The following is a 24816-nucleotide window of genomic DNA, read 5'->3' as shown; positions in this document are numbered from 1 at the left end:
AGCATGGGACCTTGCTTCTATCACCAGTCACATCCACAGCTGGGTATTGTTTTTGCTTTGGCTCCATCCCTTCATTCTTTCTGGAGTTATTTCTCCACTGATCTGAGCACTCAGGGGGCTCCCCCATTATTAACCAGAGTGTGTGGGGTAATTCTTTGGAGAAAAGTTAATAAGTACATACTTGGACTTCTCCAGTGGCTTAGTGGTAAAGAATTTGCTTGTAACACAGGAGAGGCAGGATACCCGGATTTGATCCCTGGGTCGGGAAGATCCCCTGGAGGAGGATATGGAAACCCACTCCAGTATTCTTGCCTAGAGAATCCCATGGGCAGAGGAGCCTGGTGGGCTACAGTCCATGGAGTCGCAGAGTCAGACACAAGTGAGAGAGCATGTAGGAGTTGACAGCGCTACACAAATGCACTGATGTGCTCAGGGCAACAGAACGTTCTGGTGCTTTTTACTCTTCCTGTAGCATCCTCAGCTGACACTGACTTTATAGTTACAAGTGCCTCCAGTTGTCACCCATTGCCCATTCCCCTTTCCACAGGCCCAAATTAAGAGGATCCAAGTTCCCAGGGGGACAATGAATAATCCTGCTGAATCAGATATTTCTCACAGTCCATTTCAGAGTGTGCACTCTAGCAAGCACAGAGGCAAGGCTTTCTGAGAACCATGTTACATGTTCACGAGCTTTCTCTGAGGTTCTCAGGCAGCATCTAAGGGCTGGTGTGCCCACCCTGAAGGCTGTGAAGGCTGGATGGATGATGATGTGTTTATGCACATAAACCTAAATAACAAAAATCATTTAAAAGGTAAATAGAGCATCGAACCATACTAAGTCTTTAAGGCCTATTTTAGGTGCATGGAGTCAATATCACACAAGAATTAACAATATCCATCTATTTTGCGATTACAGCAGTTGATGGCAAGTAAGTCAAATCCTCAGCTGACCTTGCCAATCTCAGGAGGTTGTGTGCTGCTACCATGCACTTGTCACAGTGGCAGAATCTCCTATATGCAGAAGTGCCAACTTACACCAAGTGATCTGAAAATTTAAAAAGCTTATCTTTTAGGAGATAAAGCAGCTATTTGTACTCATTGTGCCTTCAGATGCCCCATTATAACCAAGATGGTTTTGCACAATCAAAGTAATGTTACAGTGCTAGAAGCTTCAATAGCACATATACTAAAACTCGAATGATACAGAGATTAGCACGGCCCCTGCGCAAGGATGACACACAAATTCAGAGAAGTGTTCCATATTTCTTATAGTTTTGAACATTAAAAAAAAATATTATGAATAGGATTCACAGAATATTTTTAAAGTTTACCAAAAGAAAACTTAAGATTACATACAACTTGCCATTTTTTATTTGCCTTCTTGACTGCTTTAGGTATTAAAAAATAGGACTCTGCATGTGCTTCTATAGTGTGAATTATTTGGTAGGTTGCTGTTTCTGGTAAATTTTCCCACCATTTTAAAGTAAAGATACACATCTTTCAACCCTGAAATTAGGTGCATTCAATTTTAACAAATTATTTTTGAGTTTTAAAAAACATGTGGTAGAAATTTTGATATAGTTAATACACTCAATTATTTTCATTAGGAGAAGACAGACTATTTTCATGAATGATTAATTCATGAAAGTATCTAACTATGTTGATAAGAAGAAAATAAAATGACAAAATGCATGTTACAGTGCCCCCAAAGACGCTTGGAAGACTAGTAAGTCATGGCAGATGACATGTATTCATGAAGCTTTAACTTCATGCAGTTATGCATTTCTCACAAATCACTTTGGTTGTGTGATCTTCACACTGAGGGATTTGTTCAGATAAAGCCATTTATGATTTCAGTTGTTAAACTACAATATTTTATAGCATTTATTCAGTGCATCCTGATTTCTTTAAGCTTTAAACGTTACCGTTTTTCCTGAAAACTAAAAAGTCTCTCCTGGTATAGAGGACCTCTCAGCTCCTATTGTTAGGACTGAAACTGCCCTGAGATAGTCTTGAGTTTTAAGAACACATTTTACTTGCATTGTCAGTTCAGTTCAGTTCAGTCGCTCAGTCGTGTCTGACTCTTTGCGACCCCATGAATCACCTCACAACAGGCCTCCCTGTCCATCACCAACTCCCGGAGTTCACTCAAACTCACATCCATGGAGTTGGTGATGCCATCCAGCCATCTCATCCTCTGTTGTCCCCTTCTCCTCCTGCCCCCAATCCCTCCCAGCATCAGAGTCTTTTCCAATGAGTCAACTCTTCGCATGAGGTGGCCAAAGTATTGGAGTTTCAGCTTCAGCACCAGTCCTCCCAATGAACACACAGGCCTGATCTCCTTTAGGAAGGACTGGTTGGATCTCCTTGCAGTCCAAGGGACTCTCAAGAGTCTTCTCCAACACCACACTTCAAAAGCATCAATTCTTTGGCACTCAGCTTTCTTCACAGTCCAACTCTAACATCCATACATGACCACTGGAAAAACCATAGCCTTGACTAGATGGACCACTGTAGACTTCTCAAATTCAGTAACCTGTCCTTCATTATAAAACATCACTGTAACCCAGTCACCATCTTTTTTTTGGTGGGAGTTGCTTCACTCAGCTTGTAGGATCTTAGTCCCCCAGCAGGGACTGAACCCGCTCTCTCGGCAATGAAAGCACGGAATCCTAACCACCAGAGAATTCGCTCCACACAGTCCTTTACTCTAAATCTGTTGTAGGATTTTCCCCTCCTTCTGTCGTGATGATATATATTGACCCATCTTGTTCTTTTCTGATAACCATGATGAGCAATGACTATATTTTTGCAGGCTAAAGCTAAAACTCAGCAAGACTAACCAGCCCCTCTAAGAATGAAGCCTGTTCTCAATAACGCTTTGCAGGGCAGGTTGTGGGGGGCGGGGAGGGGCTAATATAGTGCTTGCGGCTGTGCTCAGTCGTGTCCACTCTTTGCGACCCCATACAGACATTGGATCAATTCATAATAATGGAGGGTTTTGGTGACTATGACTCAAGTATCCACGTTATAATCACAATAATAATCATTAAGACCATAATATTCTCCGCCATTACTGTACTCCAGCAATGCAAAAATCCAGATACAGGAAAATGGGCACGTCACTGGACAGTTTTCACTCTGTCACGGCGACTTACTGCAGAGTATAAGTGTGATGTGGACTGAGCTAAATCCTGTGCCTCTGCCAAATGAGTGTGGCACGACAATACTATGTTAACGCCGCTGTGGGCTTCGTTACTCAGATTAACAGAAGACATGCTTATGAAATTAAAGCATGAAAATAGACACTATTCGGAATATAGACAACACACAAAAGTAACTGCATAACAAGAGCACGGGATGGATTACGGTCCAAATATTGCCATGCTGTTATAAACGGGCTAAACCAGTGAGCTGCTTAGCCGAGAACAGTGACTCTGCACTCCAGAACCACTTAAGAGCTTTAAAAATGCTGATGCCCAATCCCCATACACAGAGAGAAAAATTTAATTGGCCCAGGGTGGAATCCTGGGCATAAGATTTTTAGAAACTCCCTGACTCCTTTCGTGGACAGCCATGATTGTGAAGCGCTGGGCCCTGAGCAAAGAGGCCCCAGGGGAAATGAGGCCACAGACTGCTTTGGGCAAGATATTCCAGTAGGGGGCGCTCAGCTGATTCCATGTTTCTTAACATTGATCCGTGTCCCAAGTGTTAACCTATTTTCGGAGAGGCCTTTCTAACATAGATACTACTCTAATTATTTTCAAAGGTTTTTTTTTTTTTAATTTTCTAAAAGTAAGGGGAATTTCCTGACAGCCCAGTGGTTAGGACTCCACTTCAGGGGCAGAGGCTCAACCCTTGAATAGGGAACTAAGGTCTCCCAAACCCTATAGCACAACCAAATAATAATAATTATAATGATAATAAAATCTACAGTATCTTCAGATTTCAGGTTGAATATGGCAGATTAGATATATCCATTTATCTCTACTCTGTCTACAAAACCCCACTAAATGACAGTAAAGGAATAAAAAGAAAAGATATGTTCTTCTTGACAAAACAGGAGAGCAGGCAACAGCAGCCAAGTGGGGACAAGGACACTTTAATGCTTCAGAACCCTGGAAAGCTCAGGAATTCTAAGCTATCTCTGAACGTTGAGGAAAAATTGATATCAGAATGGGCATCTAGCCTGTCTGCTACAGTTTAAAACAAAGTGAAGAGAGTTGTATAAGCATACTATGTTATAGAAGCAAACAGGTGAAACTACTAAGGATTGAAAATGGTTGTTTCTGGGAAGTGGGAACTGGGATGCAAAAAAGAATTATAGGTTTTGCTCTTCTGAGAGCCCTGTGTCATTTGGCCTTTAAAATTAAATTCTGAAAGCAATTATCCTTCAATTAAAAAACAAATTTTAAAAAAGCAAAAAAAGAAAGAAAATATTAAGCATATACAAAACTTAGTTTGGTTTTTTTTAAGCTGCTTTTGAAATGCGTTTGGGACTAAAGGTGTGCAAATACTGTAGATATGAATGTAAAGTTTTAAAATCTTTCCAGATGACAGGTGGGTAATATGGGTCAAAAATTTCAATGTGTGGAACATTTAGTTCAGCAATTTCACTCTTCAAATTTGTCCTGAGGCAGTAATTGGACAACCACTGCTTCGAGCATAAAATAAAAAATTGGAAACTATCTTACACACCCTACACCAGAAATTTGATTTGAACAAGTGATGGCTCCTCCATACAGTGAAATTATATGTAAATACTTTAAATGATGGATTCCACACCTCCCAGACGGTCAAAAGTTCTAAAAGCCTGAAAACAAAAGTTGCTGGGCATTTGAAACAGTGAAATGTTGATATAGTGCTGTTGAGTGTGTACTGGTACATTGTCTTTGGAGGAAAAGCAAAAATTGGCATTACATAAATGAATAGTTAGATATACACTTTGATCAGCAATTCTCATAGGGAGTTTAAAATGACTCCCATGAACTATAGAGTGCATGGAATTCTCCAGCCCAGAATACTGGAGTGGGTAGTGTTATGCCCAGTGTCCGAGTCCCCAGAACTGAGAGAATAAGACATCCACAGCAATGAAAAAGCATAAAGGGGTTTATTGCTAGCTCGAGCCAGGGCTCCTGTCACATCCAACACAGTGGAGTAGAACAAGAGCCCCGAGCCCAGATTTACAGCAGTATTTATAAGTTTAGAACAAAGACAGGGAGTTGGCAAGGGTTGATTGGCTGCAGGGGTTTCCTGGTATTTACTGATTGGCCAGTTATCATCCCTCTGATTGGCCAGAGTTATCATCTCTCTGATTGGCCAGAGTTATCATCCCCAGAAGCCCTGGAAGCATGACTCAGGGGTTATTTTTGGCCTAGTGCACCTCTCTGAGCCTGTCATGGCTCTGGTGAGGTTGTAACAGGAGCTGTTCTCTTCTCTAGGGGATCTTCCCAACCCAGGAATCGAACCTTCCCTCTTGCATGGAAGGGGGATTCTTTACCAGCTGAGCTATGAGGGAAGCCTGAGACCATCTATGGATTTTTACCAATATTACATCCTGTAGTGGGAGGGGGGAGAAGAGAATGGACACACCTACCACATAAGTTTACGACCTACCTCAATAAGTTTATGAACAAAGAAAACGAACCTATATGAATAATGCAGCTATGAAAATTGACTACCACTTAATCCAGTAATAATAACTGTGGATTAGGGGAAAAAAAAAAAAAGGTGACTCATATGGTAAACAATTCACCTGCAATGCAGGAGACTCGGGTTTGATCTCCAGGTCCGGACAAGTCCCTGGAGAAACGAATGGAAACTCACTGCAGTATTCTGGCCTGGAGAATTGCACAGACAGAGGAACCTGGCAGGTTACAGTCCATAGGGTGACTAATAGTCCCACAGGACTGAGTGACTGACACTACAGAAAACAAAGCACAGCCCAAAAGACATTTACACGTGTGACAGAAAATGTGGGATCACGCAGAAAGAGTTCTCCTTTTCCCAGGTGGCTCTCTCTCTGAAAGTCGCTCAGTTGTGTCCGACCAGAAACTGTCTGGCTCCTCTCTCCATGGGATTCACCAGGCAAGAATACTGCAGTGGGTAACCATTCTCTTCTTAGGAGAATCTTCCCCAGGAACTGAGCCTGGGTCTACTGTATTGAAAGCAGGCTCTCTAAGCCATCAGAGAAACTCTAATCAGCAAAAGGGGCGGGGGGAAAAAGCCGACTGCCAATAAACAAGGCCTGGGTTCCAGTCGTGGGTAGCGAAAAATCTCTCTGGTTTCTTTGCTCAGTTGTGTCTGATTGGCCATCCTGTCTTCACTTGAAAATGCCCATTGTAGTTTTATGGATATTGGGTTTTTCCCTTATATCTCAGCTGGAAAAGAATTCGCCTATAGTGTGGGAGACCTGGATTCGATTCTTGGGTTAGGAAGATTCCTGCAAAAGGGGGAGACTACCCACTCCAGTATCGTGGCCTGGAGCATTCCATGGACTGCATAGTGCATGTGGTCACAAAAAGTCGGACACGACTAAGCGTCTTTCACTTTAAACTCACTGAAGATCAAACCCACAAACTGAAATGATAAAGAAAGCTTCAAAAACCTAAAAAAAAAACCGCCCGAACTCCTTTATTTTTCAACTTCTACTTTTCTACACAAGTATATTGGTCTTGTTTAGTCTCACAAGACCTCCAAAAATTGTCTGGTAATGGAAGTATTATTTCTTCTTGGCCTTACTTGACCTAGTCTCCACTGCAATGCAAGAGACTAAGTTCAAGCAAAACCAAGAATTGGAGTATGGGTACTGCAGTGTGCCTGGGCCATACCAATAAGAGGGAGCTCACTCCTAATTCACTGAGGATGAGAAGCAAAAAAAGAGTACATCTTCGTGAAGAGGTTGTAGCAGATCTTTCAATGTAAGGGGACGAAGGCTCATTCTACGAAATACATTTAAAAGAAATCTATGGTAAACTGAAATAATAAATTGAATGAATTGCACGCAGTGCATTCTGGTTATGCAAGTAAATGCTGAGTCCCCGCCCCCAAGATTTGCACTTTTCCTGCCCCACCACCCGCGAAGCTGGCTTCCAGTCCATTGTTCCCTGGCCCCTGACTCCATGTATTCTTTTCAATGGTCTGCATCGATTTCTTTCAAATAAAGTATTTTGTTGATGGCTTAAGAAACTGATATAGGAGCGCTGCATTTGACACCAAGAAGGTTCACTATAAGGTCAAATGAAACAGAGTGCCCTGAGTGCATAGGCCTGCCAAACTATTTGCGACCCCATGGACTGTAGCCCTCCAGGCTCCTCTGTCCATGGAATTCTCCAGGCAAGAATACTGCAGTGGGTAGCCATTCCCTTCTCCAGGAGATTCTTCCCCAGGACCAAACCTCTTTCTCCCACATTGTAAGCAGAGTCTTCACTGTCTAAGCCACCACGGTGACTCTAATCACTAATTTTAAATAAAGCTGTCTACCAATATAGGAGGAGCTGGTTCCATCCCTGGGTCATAAAAATTGTCTAGTTCCTTTGCTCAGTCATCTCCAAACAGTTCTTCCAGGGCTTGTTCAAACGCATGTCCACTGAGATGGTGGGTGCTATATAATGAGTCAATGTCGTCCCTTTCTCCTCCTGTCTTCAATCTTTCCCAGAATCAAAAAACCAAAAAAATCTCATTCAGGGTTATGAAAATCTTACTGACTAGAAATCAACAACACGATTTCACGTGATAAATACACATCAAACTCTTAACTGCTGCAGGCGTAGAAAGCCTGCCCAAAGCCCTCCACGTTTCAAATTCTATTCTTCCACACAACAATATTGGCCTTGTTTATCTCACAAGGCCTCCAAAAATTAACGGAAGGTCGCCTTATCCCTACTTGGGCCTACCTCACCAAATCCTCAGTGAGACAAGACTCAGTCAAGTAAAAGCAAGGACAAGAGTAAACATACTGTAAAGAGCCTGTGAACATACTGATGAGGTGATGCTCACTCCTAACACAGTGAGGCTGAGGAGCATCAAGGGTAAGCCTGGGTCAAGAGTTTGCAGCAGATCTTTGTGCCTAAGAGGATGAAGGCTCATTCTTCAAAATACTACATTAAAAAAATTATGATAAATTGAAATAATAAATAGAAACTATATTGTGTGCATTGCATTCTGGTTATGCAAATGAACACTGATCCCCACCTCTGAGATTTGCACCTTTCCCCCAGCTCCTGCGAAGCCCGCTTCCAGCCCCTTGTTCCCAGGCCCCTGACTCCATGTCTTCTCCTCTACGTTCTGAGCCTGATTTGTGTCGAATAAAGGATGTTGTCGACAGCTTAAGAAAATGATGTAGGAGTGCTGCATTTGACACAGAGAAGTTTCACTATAATGTCAAATGAAATAGAGTACCCCGTGTGCTCAGTCCTGCCCAATTTGGGATCCCATGGACTGTAGCCCTCCAGGCTCCTCTGTCCATGGAATTCTCCAGGCAAGCATACTGCAGTGGGTAGCCATTCCCTTCTCCAGGAGAAGCTTCCCCAGGATTGAATCTGGGTCTCCCGCTTTGTAAGTGGACTCTTTACTGCCTCAGCCATCAGGGTGACTCTAGTCACTATTTTTAAAAAACAAAAACAAAAAAAGTGCCAAAATAGGAAGGCCTGATTCCATCCCTAGGTCCAGAAAATTGTCCAGTTCATTTGCTCCATTCTGTCTGACCAACTTTCCTATCTGGCACTAACTCCCATGGCATGCTCAAACAAATGTCCACAGAGTTGGTGATGCTATCTAATGGTTTTCCCCAATGTAATCCCTTTCTCCTCCCAGCTCCAATCTTTCCCAGCACCAGAAAAATCTCCTGGAAAGCGCAGTCATGATTTTAAGAACCATACTGGCCAAAGGCCAAGCAATTTTACTGACCAAACAACCTTACCTGCCCCCTGAGAAACCTGTATGCAGGTCAAGAAGTAACAGAACCAGACATTGAAACCCAGATTGGTTCCAAATTAGGAAAGGAAATAGTCAAGGCTGCATATTGTCACCCTGCTTATTTAACTTATATGCAGAGTACATCATGTGAAAAGCCAGGCTGGATGAAGCACAAACTGGAATCAACACTGCAGGGAGAAGCATCGATAACCTGATATGCAGATGACACCACCCTTATGGCAGAAAGAGAGGAACTAAAGAGCCTCTTGATGAAACTGAAAGAGGAGAGTGAAAAAGTTGGCTTAAAATTCAAAATTCAGAAAAGGAAGATCATGGCATCTGGTCCCATCACTTCATGGCAAATAGATGGGGAAACGATGGAAATAGTGACTGCCTTTATTTTCTTGGGCTCTAAAATGACTGAGGACGGTGACTTCAGCCATGAAATTAAAAGACACTTGCTCCTTGGAAGAAAAGCTATGACCAACCAAGACAGCGTATTAAAAAGCAGGGACATTACTTGGCTGAAAGAGGTCCGTCCAGTCAAAGCTGTGGTTTTTCCAGTACTCATGAAACGATTGGAGAGTTGCACTTATGTAAAGAAAGCTGAAGGCCGAAGAACTGAGGCTCTTGGACTGTGGTCTTGGACAAAACGCTTGAGAATCCCTTGGACTGCAAGGAGATCCAACCAGTCCACCCTAAAGGAAATGAGTCCTGAATATTCATTGGAAGAACTGATGCTGACACGGGCCAAATCCCAATACTTTGGCCACCTGATGCAAAGAACTGACTTACTGGAAAACACCCTGATACTAAGAAGGACTAAAGTTCAGAGAAAAAACAAGACAGAAAATGAGATAGTTACACAGCACTATGGATTTGAAAAGCAAGAGTATGTGTAAGCTCCCAGAATGGGTGATACGAAAACCCGAAAGCCCGCAGTCCACGGGATTACAAAACAATCAGACACGACTGAGACGATTAACTGAGTAAACCAAAGCCTAACACAAAAAACACACACAAAAAAACCTGTTAATTATAAATAACAACCCCAGGAAAAAAAATAAGTCTCAAACATTTCGTTTCCTAAGGTCTGTTTTTGTATACAACCATATTGGCTTTGTTTAACTTACAAAACCTCCAAAAATTGTGGGAAACGCAGCCTATACGTCTGTCAAAGCCTAACCGTCAGACAACGCAAAAGACCCACCTTAAGAACGAGCACTCCTAAACCAGTTACGGTGAGCAGCGTCACGGATAAGTCTGGGTCAAGAGTTTGCCGCAGATCTTTTCATTTAAGTGCGTGAAGGTTCATTCATCGAAATACTATGTTTAAAAGAAATCTATGATGAATTAAAATAGTCAAGCTATATTGCGTGCAATGCATGCTGGTTATGCAAATGAACGCTGAGTCTCCGCCCCCGAGATTCACGACTTTCCCCACCCCAGCTCCCAGGAAACCAACTTCCTGTCCCTTATTCCCAGGCCCCTGACTCCATGTTTTCTCTCCCTCGACACTGATTTCTTCTCAATAAAAATTTTGTTGACGGCTTGAGATAGTGATATATGGGTGCTGGATTTGACACAGAGGAGGTTCACTATAATGTTGAATGAAATGGAGTGCTGAACCTCCTCAATCGTGCCCAGACTATTTGCGACCCCATGGACTATAGCCCTCCAGGCTCCTCTGTCCATGGAATTCTCCAGGCAAGAACATTGCAGTGGGTAGCCATTCCCTTCTTCAGAAGAAGGTTCCCAAAGATCGAAACTGGGTCTCCAGCTTTGTAAGCAGACTCTTTACTGTATAAGCCATCAGGGTGACTCTAATCACTATTTAAAAAAAAAAAAAAGGTGACTGCCAAAATAGGAGAACTGAATCATCAGAAAACACCTTGATACTGGGAAAGAAGGAAGCCATGAGGAGAAGGGGACAACAGAGAATGAGATGGTTGGATGGCATTACTGCCTTGATGTACATGAGTTTGAGCAAGTTCCAGGAGAGGGTGATGAACAGAGACCCTGGCATGCTGCAATCCATGGGTCGCAAACAGTCTGACATGACTCAGGGACTGAACTGAACTGAACAGGGCATGGCTCATAGTTTCATTGAATTAGACAAGGCTGTGACCAATGTGCTTATTTAACTTATATGCAGAGAACATCATGAGAAATGCTGGACTGGAAGAAACACAAGCTGGAATCAAGATTGCCAGGAGAAATATCAATAGCCTCAGATATGCAGATGACACCACCCTTATGGCAGAAAGTGAAGAGGAACTAAAAAGCCTCTTGATGAAAGTGAAAGTGGAGAGTGAAAAACTTGGCTTAAAGTTCAACATTCAGAAAACGAAGATCATGGCATCCGGTCCCATCACTTCATGGGAAATAGATGGGGAAACAGTGGAAACAGTGTCAGACTTTATTTTGGGGGGCTCCAAAATCACTGCAGATGGTGACTGCAGCCATGAAATTAAAAGACGCTTACTCCTTGGAAGAAAAGTTATGAGCAACCTAGATAGCATATTCAAAAGCAGAGACATTACTTTGCTGACTAAAGTCCGTCTAGTCAAGGCTTTGGTTTCTCCACTAGTCATGTATGGATGTGAGAGTTGGACTGTGAAGAAGGCTGAGCACCGAAGAATTGATGCGTTTGAACTGTGGTGTTGGAGAAGACTCTTGAGAGTCCCTTGGACTGCAAGGAGATCCAACCAGTCCATTCTGAAGGAGATCAGCCCTGGGATTTCTTTGGAAGGAATGATGCTAAAGCTGAAACTCCAGTACTTTGGCCACCTCATGCGAAGAGTTGACTCATTGGAAAAGACTCTGATGCTGGGAGGGATTGGGGGCAGGAGGAGAAGGGGACAACAGAGGATGAGATGGCTGGATGGCATCATGGACTCGATGGACATGAATCTGAGTGAACTCCGGGAGTTGGTGATGGACAGGGAGGCCTGGCGTGCTGCGATTCATGGGGTTGCAAAGAGTCTGAGCGACTGAACTGAACTGAACTGTGATCCATGTGATCAGTTTAAGTTTTCTTTGACACTGGTTTTCATTCTGTCTGCCCTCTGACAGATAAAAATAAGAGGCTTATGGAAGCTTCCTGTTGGGAGAGACTGACTGTGGGGAAACTGGGTCTTGTTCTGATGGGCGGGACCATGCTTAGTAAATGTTTAATCCAATTTTCTGTTGATGGGTGGGGCTGTCTTCCCTCCCTGTTGTTTGACCTGAGACCAAACTAAGGTGGAGGTAATGAAGATAATGGCCACCTCCTTCCAAAGGTCCCAGGCAGGCACTGCTGCACTCAGTGCCCCCAACCCTGCAGCAGTGTACTGCCGACACATGCCTCTGCCAGGGACTCCTGGACACCCGCAGGCAAGTCTGGGTCAGTCCCTTGTGGGGTCCCTGCTCCTTTCTCCCGGGTCCTGGTGCACACAAGGTTTTGTTTGTGCCCTCCAAGAGTCTGTTTCCCCAGTCCTGTGTAAGTTCTGTAAGTAAATCCCACTGGCCTCCACAGTCAAATTCCTTGGGGGTTCTCAGTTCCCTTGCCAGATCCCCAGGTTGGTAAATCTGTTGTGGGTCCTAGAACTTCCTTAACAGTGCGAGAATTTCTTTGGTATGATTGTTCTGCGGTTTGTGGGTCGTCTGCTCGGGGGCTCTATGGTTGGGGTTAATGGTGACCTCCTCCAAGAGGGCTTATGCCACAGGGTGCGTGACCAGGGCTCCTGCACACAGAGCCCCTGCCCCTGCGGCAGGCCACTGCTGACCCACCGTCCCTCCACAGGAGACACTCACACACAGTTCTGGCTCAGTCTCAGTGGGGTTTCTGAGTTCTGCTGTGCACAAGGCTTTCTTTGAGCCCTCCAAGTGTCACTGGCAGGTATGGGATTTGATTCTAAATGAAATTTCACCCCTCCTACTATCTTGTTTGGGCTTCTCCTTTGCCCTTGGACATGGGGTATCCTTTTTTGGTGGGATCCAACATTCTCCTGTTGATGGTTGTTCAGCACTGATTTGTAATTTTGGACTTCTCCCAGGAGAGGATGAGGGCACGACCTTCTACTCCTCCATCTTGTATGGGAATCTTTGGTCAGATTCCCGTAACACTGAAAGGGGATATCCAAGAGATTTTTTGGTGCTGGGAAAGATTGAAAGCAGGTGGAGAAAGGGACCACAGTGCAAAAAGCAATTAGATGGCATCACCAACTGAAGGGACATGAGTTTGAGCAAGCACGAGTGTTGGTGACAGACAGGAAGGCTGGTCGGATAAGACTCAGCAAATGAACTGCACAATTTTCACGACCAAGGGATGGAACCGGGCCCTCCTATATTGGCAGTCACCTTTTTTTTTTTTTTTTTAAATAGTGATTAGAGTCACTGAGAGCAAGGAGTCCATTCACAAAGCAGGAGACCCAGGTTCGATCCTGGGGAAGCTTCTCCTGGAGAAGGGAATGGTTACCCACTGCAGAATCCTTACCTGGAGAATTCCATGGACAGAGGAGCATGGAGGGCTATAGTCCGTGGGGTTCACAAATAATCTGGGCATGACTGAGGAGGTTCGGCACTCTCATTCGACATTATGGTGAACCTTCTCTGTGTCAAATGCAGCGCCCATATATCATTATTGTAAGCCGTCAGCAAAATCCTTATTCAAAAGAAATCAGACTCAGAGTGTCGAGGAGGAGAAAACATGGAGTCAGGGGCCTGGGAACAAGGGACTGGAAGCTGGCTTCCCGGGTGCTGGGGCGGGGAAAGGGGCGAATCTTGGGGGCGGGGACTCAATGAATATTTGCATAACCAGCATGCACTGCATGCAATATATTTTCAATTTATCATAATTTCTTTTAAACGTTGTGTTTTGAAGAATGAGCCTTCAGTTGCTTAAGAGAAAACATCTGTTGAAATCTCTTGACCCGGACTTACCCTTGACACTCTTCACCCTAACTGTGTTATGTGTGCTTGTGCCCAAGTGGGGTCTTTTGCCGTGCAGTTAGTATTCGATAGGTTAGGATTGGGGGAGAAACATCACTGCGTTACCCTCAATTTTTGGAGGCCTTGAGAGAAGCAAGGCCAACATCATTGTGTGCAAAAACAGACTTTGCAAAGTGAAAGCTTTGAGTCAAGCTTTGTTTCTGGGTTTCTTATATTTAAGAGCTTTCTGTGTGATTATCAGTGTAAAATTCTGAGATTAGGCTTCGGCGTGCTCAGTTGACTCTGTCAGTCGTGTCCGACTATTTTGTAATCCCATGGACTGTGACACTTCAGGATGCCTTGTTTATCACACATTCTTGAAACGCACTCATACTCATTTCGTTCGAATCAATGGTGCTATCTAACCATTTCATTTTCTGTCGTCTCTTCTCCTTCCACCTTTAGTCCTTCCCAGCATCAGGGTCGTTTCCAGTAAGTCAGTTCTTTGCATCAGGTCAGCTAAGTATTGGAGTTTCAGTGTCTGCATCAGTTCTTTCAAGGAATATTCAGGACTGATTTTGGTCAGTAAGGTTCTCATAACCATGAATGGGCTTTCTAGGAGATTTTTCTGGTGCCAGGAAAGATTGAAGATGGGAATAGGAAGGGACAACATTGGGGAAAACTATTAGATAGCATCATCGACTTGGTGGACATGAGTTTGTGCATGCGCTGGGTATTAGTGATGGATAGGAAATCCAGTCGGACAGAACTGAGGAAATGAACTGCTCAGTTTTCGTGACCCACGGATGAAACCGGGCCCTCCTATTTTGGCAGTCAATTTTTTTTTTTAAATAGTGATTAGAGTCCCCCTGATTGCTGAGACAGTGGAGAGTCTGTTCATGAAGCAGGAGACCCAGGTTCGATCCTGGGGAGCTTCTCCTGGTGAAGGGAATGGCTACCCACTGCAGTGTTCTTGCCTGGCGGTCCAAGGACAGAGGAGCCTGGAGGGCTGTATTCCATGGGGTCGCAAATAGTCTGGGCACAACTGAGATTTTGCACTCTATTTCATTTGACATTATAGTGGACCTTCTCTGTGTTAAATGTAGCACCCATATATCATCTCAAGCTGTCAAAAACATCCTTATTGAAAAGAAATCAGACTCAGAGTGTCGAGGAGGAGAAAACATGGAGTCAGGGGCCTGGGAACGAGGGACTGGAAGCTGGCTTCCCGGGTGCTGGGGCGGGGAAAGGGGCGAATCTTGGGGGCGGGGACTCAATGAATATTTGCATAACCAGCATGCACTGCATGCAATAGATTTTCAATTTATCATAATTTCTTTTAATTGTTGTGTTTTGAAGAATAAGCCTTTAGTCGCTTAAGAGAAAACATCTGTTGCAAACTCTTGACCCGGACTTACCCTTGACGCTCTTCACCCTAACTGTGTTATGTGTGCTTGTGCCCAAGTGGGGTCTTTTGCCATGTGTTTAGTACTTGATAGGTTAGGATTGGGGGAGAAACATCACTGCGTTACTCTCAATTTTTGGAGGCCTTGAGAGAAACAAGGCCAACATCACTGTATGCAAAAACAGACTTTGCAAAGTGAAAGCCTTGAGTCAGGCTTTGTTTCTGGGCTTCTTATACTTAAATGATTTCTGTGTGATTATCGGGGAGGTTAGGCTTCGGCGTGCTCAGTTGACTCTGTCAGTCGTGTCCGACTATTTTGTAATCCCATGGACTGTGACACTTCAGGATGCCCTGTCTATCACACATTCTTGAAACTTACTCATACTCATGCCGTTCGAATCAATGGTGCTATCTAACCATTTCATTTTCTGTCGTCTCTTTTCTCTTTCCACCTTTAGTACTTCCCAGCATCAGGGTCGTTTCCAGTAAGTCAGTTCTTTGCATCCGGTCGGCTAAGTATTGGAGTTTCAGTGTCTGCATCAGTTCTTTCAAGGAATATTCAGGACTGATTTTGGTCAGTAAGGTTCTCATAACCGTGAATGGGCTTTCTAGGAGATTTTTCTGGTGCCAGGAAAGACTGAAGATGGGAATAGGAAGGGACAACATTGGGGAAAACTATTAGATAGCATCATCGACTTGGTGGACATGAGTTTGTGCATGCGCTGGGTATTAGTGATGGATAGGAAATCCAGTCGGACAGAACTGAGGAAATGAACTCAATTTTCATGACCCATGGATGAAACCAGGCCCTCCTGTTTTGGCAGTCAATTAAAAAAAAAAAAAAGTGATTAGAGTCCCCCTGATTGCTGAGACAGTAGAGAGTCTGTTCATGAAGCGGGAGACCCAGATTCGATCCTGGGGAGCTTCTCCTGGAGAAGGGAATGGTTACCCACTGCAGTGTTCTTGCCTGGAGAATTCCATGGACAGAGGAGCCTGGAGGGCTATATTCCATGGGGTTGCAAATAGTCTGGGCACAACTGGGGAGATTTTGCACTCTATTTCATTTGACATTATAGTGAACCTTTCTGTGTTAAATGTAGCACCCATATATCATTATCTTAAGCTGTCAAAAACATCCTTATTGAAAAGAAATCAGACTCAGGGTGTCGAGGAGGAGAAAACATGGAGTCAGGGGCCTGGGAACGAGGGACTGGAAGCTGGCTTCCCGGGTGCTGGGGAGGGGAAAGGGGCAAATCTCAGGGGCGGGGACTCGGTGAATATTTGCATAAGCAGCATGCACTGCATGCAATATAGTTTCAATTCATCATAATTTCTTTTAAACGTTGTGTTTTGAAGAATGAGCCTTCAGTCACTTAAGAGAAAACATCTGTTGCAAACTCTTGACCCAGACTTACCCTTGACACTCCTCACCCTAACTGTGTTATGTGCGTTTGTGCTCAAGTTGAGTCTTTTGCGTTGTCCTTAGTATTCGGTTGGTTAGCTCTGGGGGAGGAGCATCACTGTGTTACTCTCAGTTTTTGGAGGCCTTGTGAGAGAAACAAGGCCAACATCGCTGTATGCAAAAACAGACCTTGCAAAGGGAAAGCTTTGAAGCAGGCTATTTTTCTGGGCTCGTTATATTTAAGAGTTTTCTGTGTGGTTATCAGATGAAATTCCAAGGTTAGGTTTTGTTCTGCTCAGTTAATTCCATCAGTCCTGTCTGACTATTTTGTAACCCCATGGACTGTGATACTTCAGGATGCCCTGTCTATCACACATTCTTGAAACTTACTCATACTCACGCCATTCGAATCAATGGTGCTATCTAACCATCTCATTTTCTGTCGTCTCTTTTCTCCTCCCACCTTTAGTCCTACCTAGCATCAGGGTTGTTTCCAGTAAGTCAGTTCTTTGCATCAGGTGGGCAAAGTATTGGAGTTTCAGTGTCTGCATCAGTTCTTCCAAGAAATATTCAGGACTAATTTTGGTCAGTAAGGTTCTCATAATCGTGAATGGGCTTTCTAGGAGATTTTTCTGGTGCCAGGAAAGATCGCAGACGGGAGTAGGAAGGGACGACATTGGGGAAAACCATTAGATAGTATCATCGACTCGGTGGACATGAGTTTGTGCATGCCCCGGGTATTAGTGACGGATAGGAAATCCAGTCAGACAGAACTGAACAAATGAATTGCACAGGTTTTGCCACCCACAGATGAAACCAGGCCCTCCTATTTTGGCAGTCAATTTTTTTTTTAAATAGTGATTAGAGTCCCCCTGATTGCTGAGACAGTAGAGAGTCTGTTCACAAAGCGGGAGACCCAGGTTCAATCCTGGGGAGCTTCTACTGGAGAAGGGAATGGCTGCCCACTGCAGTATTCTTGCCTGGCGGTCCAAGGACAGAGGAGCCTGGAGGGCTGTATTCCATGGGGTCGCAAATAGTCTGGGCATGACTGAGGAGATTTTGCACTCTATTTCATTTGACATTATAGTGAACCTTCTCTGTGTTAAATGCAGCGCCCATATATCATTATCGTAAGCCGTCAGCAAAATCCTTATTGAAAAGAAATCAGACTCAGAGTGTCAAGGAGGAGAAAACATGGAGTCAGGGGCCTGGGAACAAGGGACTGGAAGGTGGCTTCCTGGGTGCTGGGGCAGGGAAAGGCGTGAATCTCGGGGGCGGGGACTCAATGAATATTTGCATAACCAGAATTCACTGCTTGCGATATAATTTCAATTTACTATTTCAATTTATCGTAGATTTCTTTTAAACATAGTATTTCAATGAATGAGCCTTAACCCACTGAAGAGAAAAGATCTGCTGCAAACTCTTGACCTGGACTTCCACTTGACGCCCCTCAGCCTCACTGTGTTATATCTCTCTGTAGTGTACAATATATTCTTGTTGATTCTTTAGTTCATGTGTAGTAGTTTGTATCTCTCAATTCCATACTCTTATCTAGTGGTGTTTTTTTAAATTGAAGTATAGTTGATATACAACGTTGTGTTAGTTTCAGGTGTACAACACAGTGACTCAGTTACACAAACATTAGGCCACTCAGTTTTGACAATTAATTTGGTCTCAAAGACACTGAAGGAGGCCCTTGGTTATTAGGAGACCCTAAAATGGCAACCCACTCCAGTACTCTTGCCTGGAGAATCCCATGGAGGGAGGAGCCTGGTAGGCTTCAGTACATGGGGTCACAAAGAGTCGGACACGACTGAGCGACTTCACTTCACTTCACCAAACCATTATTTCAGCACATGCTCAAGATTGCCATCTTGGTGAGATTAAAATCAAGAGTGCTTTGAAACAGAAACAACTGAGTTAAGAAAAAATTCTTCCATCTATCACTAAACACTTCAAAGCACTGAGAGAAGGCAAGCATTAAGCATCATCTAAATAGATGGTAAAGAGTTCCCCTGCAGTGCGGGAGACCCAGGTTCTGTCCCTGAGTCGGGAAGATCCCCTGGGGAAGGAAATGGCAACCCACTCCAGTATTCTTGCCTGGAGAATCCCATGGACAGAGGAGACTGTCAGGCTACAGTCCATGGGGTCACGAAAGAGTCGGACATGACTGAGCAACTAACACTTTCAAACATCTGCTGGGTTAAATGAAGGATGTGCCATGGGGTCCCACAGAAGGCTTAAAGCTACTTATCTTATCAAATGCTGTGATGAGCTATGAAATGAGTTCTGGCACATATTCTTTGCCATTAGCAAGCCATGCTCTTTTTAAAGAAATGTCTTATTTCTTATGCACTGTAGAATTATGCACAAGAATAGAAAAAGGGTTTGGCAGCCAAGTCCCTTGACAAATCACATCAAGGTGAAGAAGAACAAAACAGCTTCTACAGACACATTTGCAGTCTCCAAGCAACAGTTACAGTTTTTTTTTACAACAGAGGGACAATATAATGAGATCTGACCATCAGAATTTTCCCCAGGTCTTTCCAAATTCATAACAGGTTCAGCTGTATCTACTTGGCACACCTCCAAAGGGGAATAGGATTAAGATAGCCTTGTGTATCAGACACATTACAACTCTCTATGGACACAGTGCTATCTTTCCAGGAAAGCCCAGCATTTTCCAGTAGTTTTAAACTCAAAATCCAGCCCCAATAATGAGAAAGAGATGTTGTTATACAGTTGTGCAAACCCATAGAAGATATCACACCAAGAGTGAATGCTCATGTAATCTATGGACTTTGGGTGATTATGATGTATCAATATAGGTTCATCAATTGTAGCAGATGTCCCACTCTGGTGGGGGTGTTGATAATGGGGAGGACACACATGTGTGAAGCTAGGGAGTGTATGGAGCCCTCTATACCTTCCTCTGTGAACCTACAACTGCTGTTTAAAAAACTGCCTTTAAAAAATCCAGCCCCACATGGAAGAGGGGCTAGATTAAGTGAGCAATGATTTGGCCAACTCTGAATTAAAGATTCAAAGAGAAGGCAAATCAGCTTGCTACCTCTTTTCCGGTCCTCATCTTATTGGTCCAGTAAGCTCATAACAATGATTATCGTAGCCCCAGGGTGCAGGAAGGTCACACTATACCACATTAACTGGCATCAGAGACATGTCTCCAGTGCCTGCCCCTCCCCTGCATATCCCAAATCACCCTGCATTCACTGTGTGCATTTTGCAAATTAAGGGTGAGGATCAAGAGGCAAAAAAGGCAAGCTAGAAGGGCTGGAGTGAGCCACAGCAATGTCACTGAGCCCCAGAGGAAGCCTTTTTGATGCTCCTGATGGAGTGAGGCAGTGTGAATGTTTAACAGTTCTATTGAGGTATAATTTCAGAAATACCATCAGCTTCTCCCATTTGGAATGTACCATGTAACGACCTTTGGGAACCATCCTGAGTTGGGCTACCATCCCCACAGTCCTGTTTAGGGACACTTCCGTCACCCTGCAGAGACCCCTGATACCCATTTACGGTCACCTCACCCCCAGCCCTGTCTCTGTAGATTTGCCTTTCTGAATATTTCACACAAACAGAATCATATACTATGTGCTCTTTGTATCTGGCTTCTTTCAGTGAGCATAATGATTTTAAGGTTCATCTATGGCAAAGTAACATTTTGCTACAAGGAATTTTATGTCCAATCCTTAGGATTCTTAACAAAATTCATAAACCACAGACCATGCAGCTCATGAGAAGCAGAGTTTGGGTTATTCTCCTTTCCTTTTGTTTCCTATTCCATAACATTCCTTAATAGCTCAGAAACCATGGGGACATCATCACAAACTAAAGTTCAAGGATCTTATTACAGATTTGGTGCCATCACATACGAGGGCCAAAGAGGGTGTGTCAGAGCAAGTGATGTAGTGATCTATGTCTTCCTGATACAGAAGGGCCTTTGTCCCCGAAGATACCTTGGTGAGAATGGGTTTTGAGTGATCATCTCCTAGATACCACTATCCTCTGATTCCATTTTAGTTAAGTGATTGGATTCTTTCTTCAGGATCAATAGCAGTATAAATCCTACTGGATTTCACAATCATTTGCATGGACAAAAAAATGCTTTCCCCTTACACTCACATACAGCCTTTTGCCCTATGGATTGTTTCACTTCTTTGCAGTCGTAGCCATGCCACCCCCCTTCCCTAACCCCGACCCGCCCACACTCCCACATTGCATTCTTCTCTCATCATCTTGGTTAAGCTGGGCACTAAGAGTCTCAGTGACTTACTTATGGTAGGCTAACAGATTACATGTATGTACATTGTATCTTATTTTTAAAGAGCATTCCTTCTAAAACTGAAATCTGTCTTATGTATTTATACATTTTATACAGCAACCAAGTGGCAGATCTGCACAATTCTTACTGTATCTGGATCCAGCTTTTTGTCTCCTCTTCCTACTTCGATAAATAGAACACCAAGGAAGAGAGCATCACCCTGCCTTCATGGGGACCCTTGATTCTCAGAGAGAGTAGCTATCAAGGAACCTATAATAGTCAGCTGAGGTCTAAGGAATCCCAAGAAAACAATTTGTTACCCTTGTGTTGTCCTGTAGGTAGGGCCAACAGCCAGCCAGTCTATAAAAATAACAACCAGAGCCCTTGCGAAAAGATGGCGGAGGAATAGGACGGGAAGACCACTTTCTCCCTCACAAATTCCTCAAAAGAACATTTCAACTCCGAGCAAACTCCACAAAACAACTTCGGTAGGCTGGCAGAGGTCATCAGGCATCCAGAAAAGCAGACCATTGTCTTCAAAAACAGGTAGGAAAAAATATAAAAGACGAAAAAGGAGACAAAGGAGGTGGGGAGGGAGCTCCGTCCCGGGAAGGGAAGCCCGTCCCGGGAAGGGAATTTTAAGAAGAGAGGTTTCCAAACACCAGGAAACACTCTCCCTGCCGAGTCAGTGGCGAATCTTGGAAACACAGAGGGCAACATATCAGGAAGGAAAAATAAAGAAATAATTAAGACCAAGAGATTACAAGCCCAACAGTAACTCCCCCAGCGGAAAAGCGGCACAGACGCCTGCGTCCGCCATTGGGAAGTGGGGGCAGGGCAGGGACGCGCGGGAGGCGCGGGCTGCAGTGCTTTGTAAGAATCGGGCAGGAACGCCCCACACGCAACCAGAACGATCTAACTTGCGCTAGCAAACCAGACTGTGGGATAGCTACCACGCGAAAAGCTCGAACATAAGACACCGCCAGGACCGAGCACAGAACAAAGGACGGAACGGAAAAAGCCGGCTGCAGACCATCCCCCGCCGGGGACAGGCAGCCAGAGCCGTAAGGACTGGAAAGGGGCAATTGCAGACCCGGAGAGACTTTACTTACCTAACTGCAAGCAGGCCTCTTTGCTAAGACTTCTGGGGGTGCTGGACACTCACAATCTGCCTCACGGGGGACGCCAGCGGTCCACCCAGAAAGCTGAGCAGCAGCGGCAGAAAAGGTGACACGCCGCGGCGATCGCGCTCGCCAAACTCCTGAGCTACTCGGACCTGGGAAGGGCACAAAACGCAGTCCCAGCCGAATCTGTGCCTCTGAGGGCGGCCTGAGCGGCTTGGACCGGGGAAGTGCACGCAGCCTAGGGCCGGCCCCAGACGGTTCCCGGCTGAGCATCGTAGAGCCGGAGCGGTTTGTACGCCGCAAGAAGGGACAAGTCAGGCGGGGCTGAGACACTGTGCACACGACAGTGCTATTTGTTTGCAGCATCCCCCCTCCCCACAGCGCGACTGAACTAGTGAGCCTAAAAAACCAGCAAACAGAAGAAGTTAAACAGAGGGAACCACCTTGGAAGTGATCCCACACGGCCCAAAACATCAGAGAACGGCCAGATATATTTTTAATAATTTTAAAATCATTCCTTTTTTTTTTTCCTTTTTTTCTTCTTTTTTTTCTAACTATTTTTTTAATTGTTAAGTCTTCTATTTATCCTCTAATTTTTATTTCTATAACCTACTATTAATATTTTAAAAAAAAAAAGACTTTTTTTTTTTTTTTTTAAGGCAAACACCATATATAGCCTTTGGATGGTTGTTGGTGGTTTTTTGTTTTTTTTTTGGTTTGTTTTGTTTTTTTGTTTGTTTGTTTTTTAAATAATTCTTGTGTGTTTTTTTTCTTTCTTCCTTTTTCCTTCTGCTTCTTTTCTTTAATATTGTATTTTTTAAAATCCAACCTCTACTCTAGATTTTTAATCTTTGCTCTTAGGTTTCTGTTGTCAATTTTGTACATCTAAAAACCCAAACTTCACTACCCAAATTTACCTGAGAGCGAGATTACTGGCTTGACCACTCTCTCCTCCTTTGGACTCTCCTTTTTCTCCACCAGGTGGCCTCTGCCTCTTTTCTCCCCCATCTCTTCTCTATCCAACTCTGTGAATCTCTGTGTGTTCCAGCCAGTGGAGAACACCTAAGGAACTGGTTACAGGCAGGATTTGTCTCTCTCCTTCTCATTCCTCTCTCTTATCCCCCTGGTCACCTCTGTCTACTTCCTCCCTCTCCTCTTCCCCGTATAACTCCGTAAATACCTCTGAGCGGTCCAGACTATAGAACACACATAAGGAAGTGACTACTGGCTAGCTTGCTCTCTCCTCTTTTGATCTCACCACATCTAATTCCAGTTACCTCTAACTACCCCCTCCATCTTCTCTTCTCCTTGTAACTCAGTGAACCTCTCTGAGTGTCCCTCAATGTGGAGAAACTTTTCATCTTTAACCTAGATGTTTTATCATCGGTGCTGTATAGTTGGAGAAGTCTAGAGGCTACTGTAAAAATAAAACTGAAAACCAGAAGCAGGAGGCTTATGTCCAAAGCCTGAAAACATTAGAGAACTCTTGAATTCAGGGAACATTAAGCAATAGGAGCTCATCAAATGCCTTCATACCTACACTGAAACCAAGCTCCACCCAAGGGCCAACAAGTTCCAAAACAAGACATACCACTCAAATTCTCCAGCAACACAGGAACACTCCCCTGAGCTTCAATATACAGGCAGCTCAAAATTATTCCAAAACCCTTGATGTCTCATAACCCATTACTGGTCACTCCACTGCACTCCAGAGAGAAGAAACCCAGCTCCACCCACCAGAACTCCAACACAAGCCTCCCTAACCAGGAAACCTTGACAAGCCACTGATAGAACCCCACCCACAGTGAGGAAGCTCCATAATAAAGAAAACTCCACAAACTACCAGAATACAAAAAGGCCACCCCAAACCCAGCAATATAACCAAGATGAAGAGACAGAGGAATACTCAGCAGGTAAAGGAACAGGAGAGTTGCCCACCAAACCAAACAAAAGAGGAAGAAGTAGGGAATCTACCTGAGAAGGAATTCCGAATATTGATAGTGAAAATGATCCAAAATCTTGAAATCAAAATAGAATCACAGATAAATAGTCTAGAGACAAGGATTGAGAAGATGCAAGAAAGGTTTAACAAGGACCTAGATGAAATAAAAAAGAGTCAAAATATAATGAATAACGCAATAAATGAGATCAGAAACACTCTGGAGGCAACAAATAGCAGAATAACGGAGGCAGAAGATAGGATTAGTGAAATAGAAGATAGAATGGTAGAAATAAATGAATCAGAGAGGAAACAAGAAAAACGAATTAAAAGAAATGAGGACAATCTCAGAGACCTCCAGGACAATATGAAACGCTCCAACATTCGAATTATAGGAGTCCCAGAAGAAGAAGACAGAAAGAAAGACCATGAGAAAATCCTTGAGGAGATAATAGTTGAAAACTTCCCTAAAATGGGGAAGGAAATAATCACCCAAGTCCAAGAAACACAGAGAGTTCCAAATAGGATAAACCCAAGGCGAAACACCCCAAGACACATATTAATCAAATTAACAAAGATCAAAACACAAAGAACAAATATTAAAAGCAGCAAGGGAAAAACAACAAATAACACACAAGGGGATTCCCATAAGGATAACAGCTGATCTTTCAATAGAAACTCTTCAGGCCAGGAGGGAATGGCAAGACATACTTAAAGTGATGAAAGACAATAACCTACATCCCAGATTACTGTACCCAGCAAGGATCTCATTCAAATACGAAGGAGAAATCAAAAGCTTTACAGAGAAGCAAAAGCTGAGAGAATTCAGCACCA

General features: G+C 43.8%; 1 non-coding gene and 1 pseudogene across 1 annotated transcript; both read left to right on the top strand.

Moving 5' to 3' along the window:
• LOC128069670 (aldose reductase-related protein 2-like) overlaps window positions 1-24816 on the top strand; it is an 83560-nt pseudogene that overhangs the window by 30938 nt on the left and 27806 nt on the right.
• On the top strand, window positions 1160-1267 carry LOC128070724 (U6 spliceosomal RNA). The gene has a single exon (XR_008201694.1). It is a non-coding gene; the product is annotated as a U6 spliceosomal RNA (small nuclear RNA).

The sequence above is a fragment of the Budorcas taxicolor genome, chromosome X (assembly GCF_023091745.1).
Source record: "Budorcas taxicolor isolate Tak-1 chromosome X, Takin1.1, whole genome shotgun sequence".
NCBI classification, from domain to species: Eukaryota; Metazoa; Chordata; class Mammalia; order Artiodactyla; family Bovidae; genus Budorcas; species Budorcas taxicolor.
Note: the sequence above shows the minus strand (reverse complement) of the source record. Positions and strands in the feature narration are given on the sequence as shown.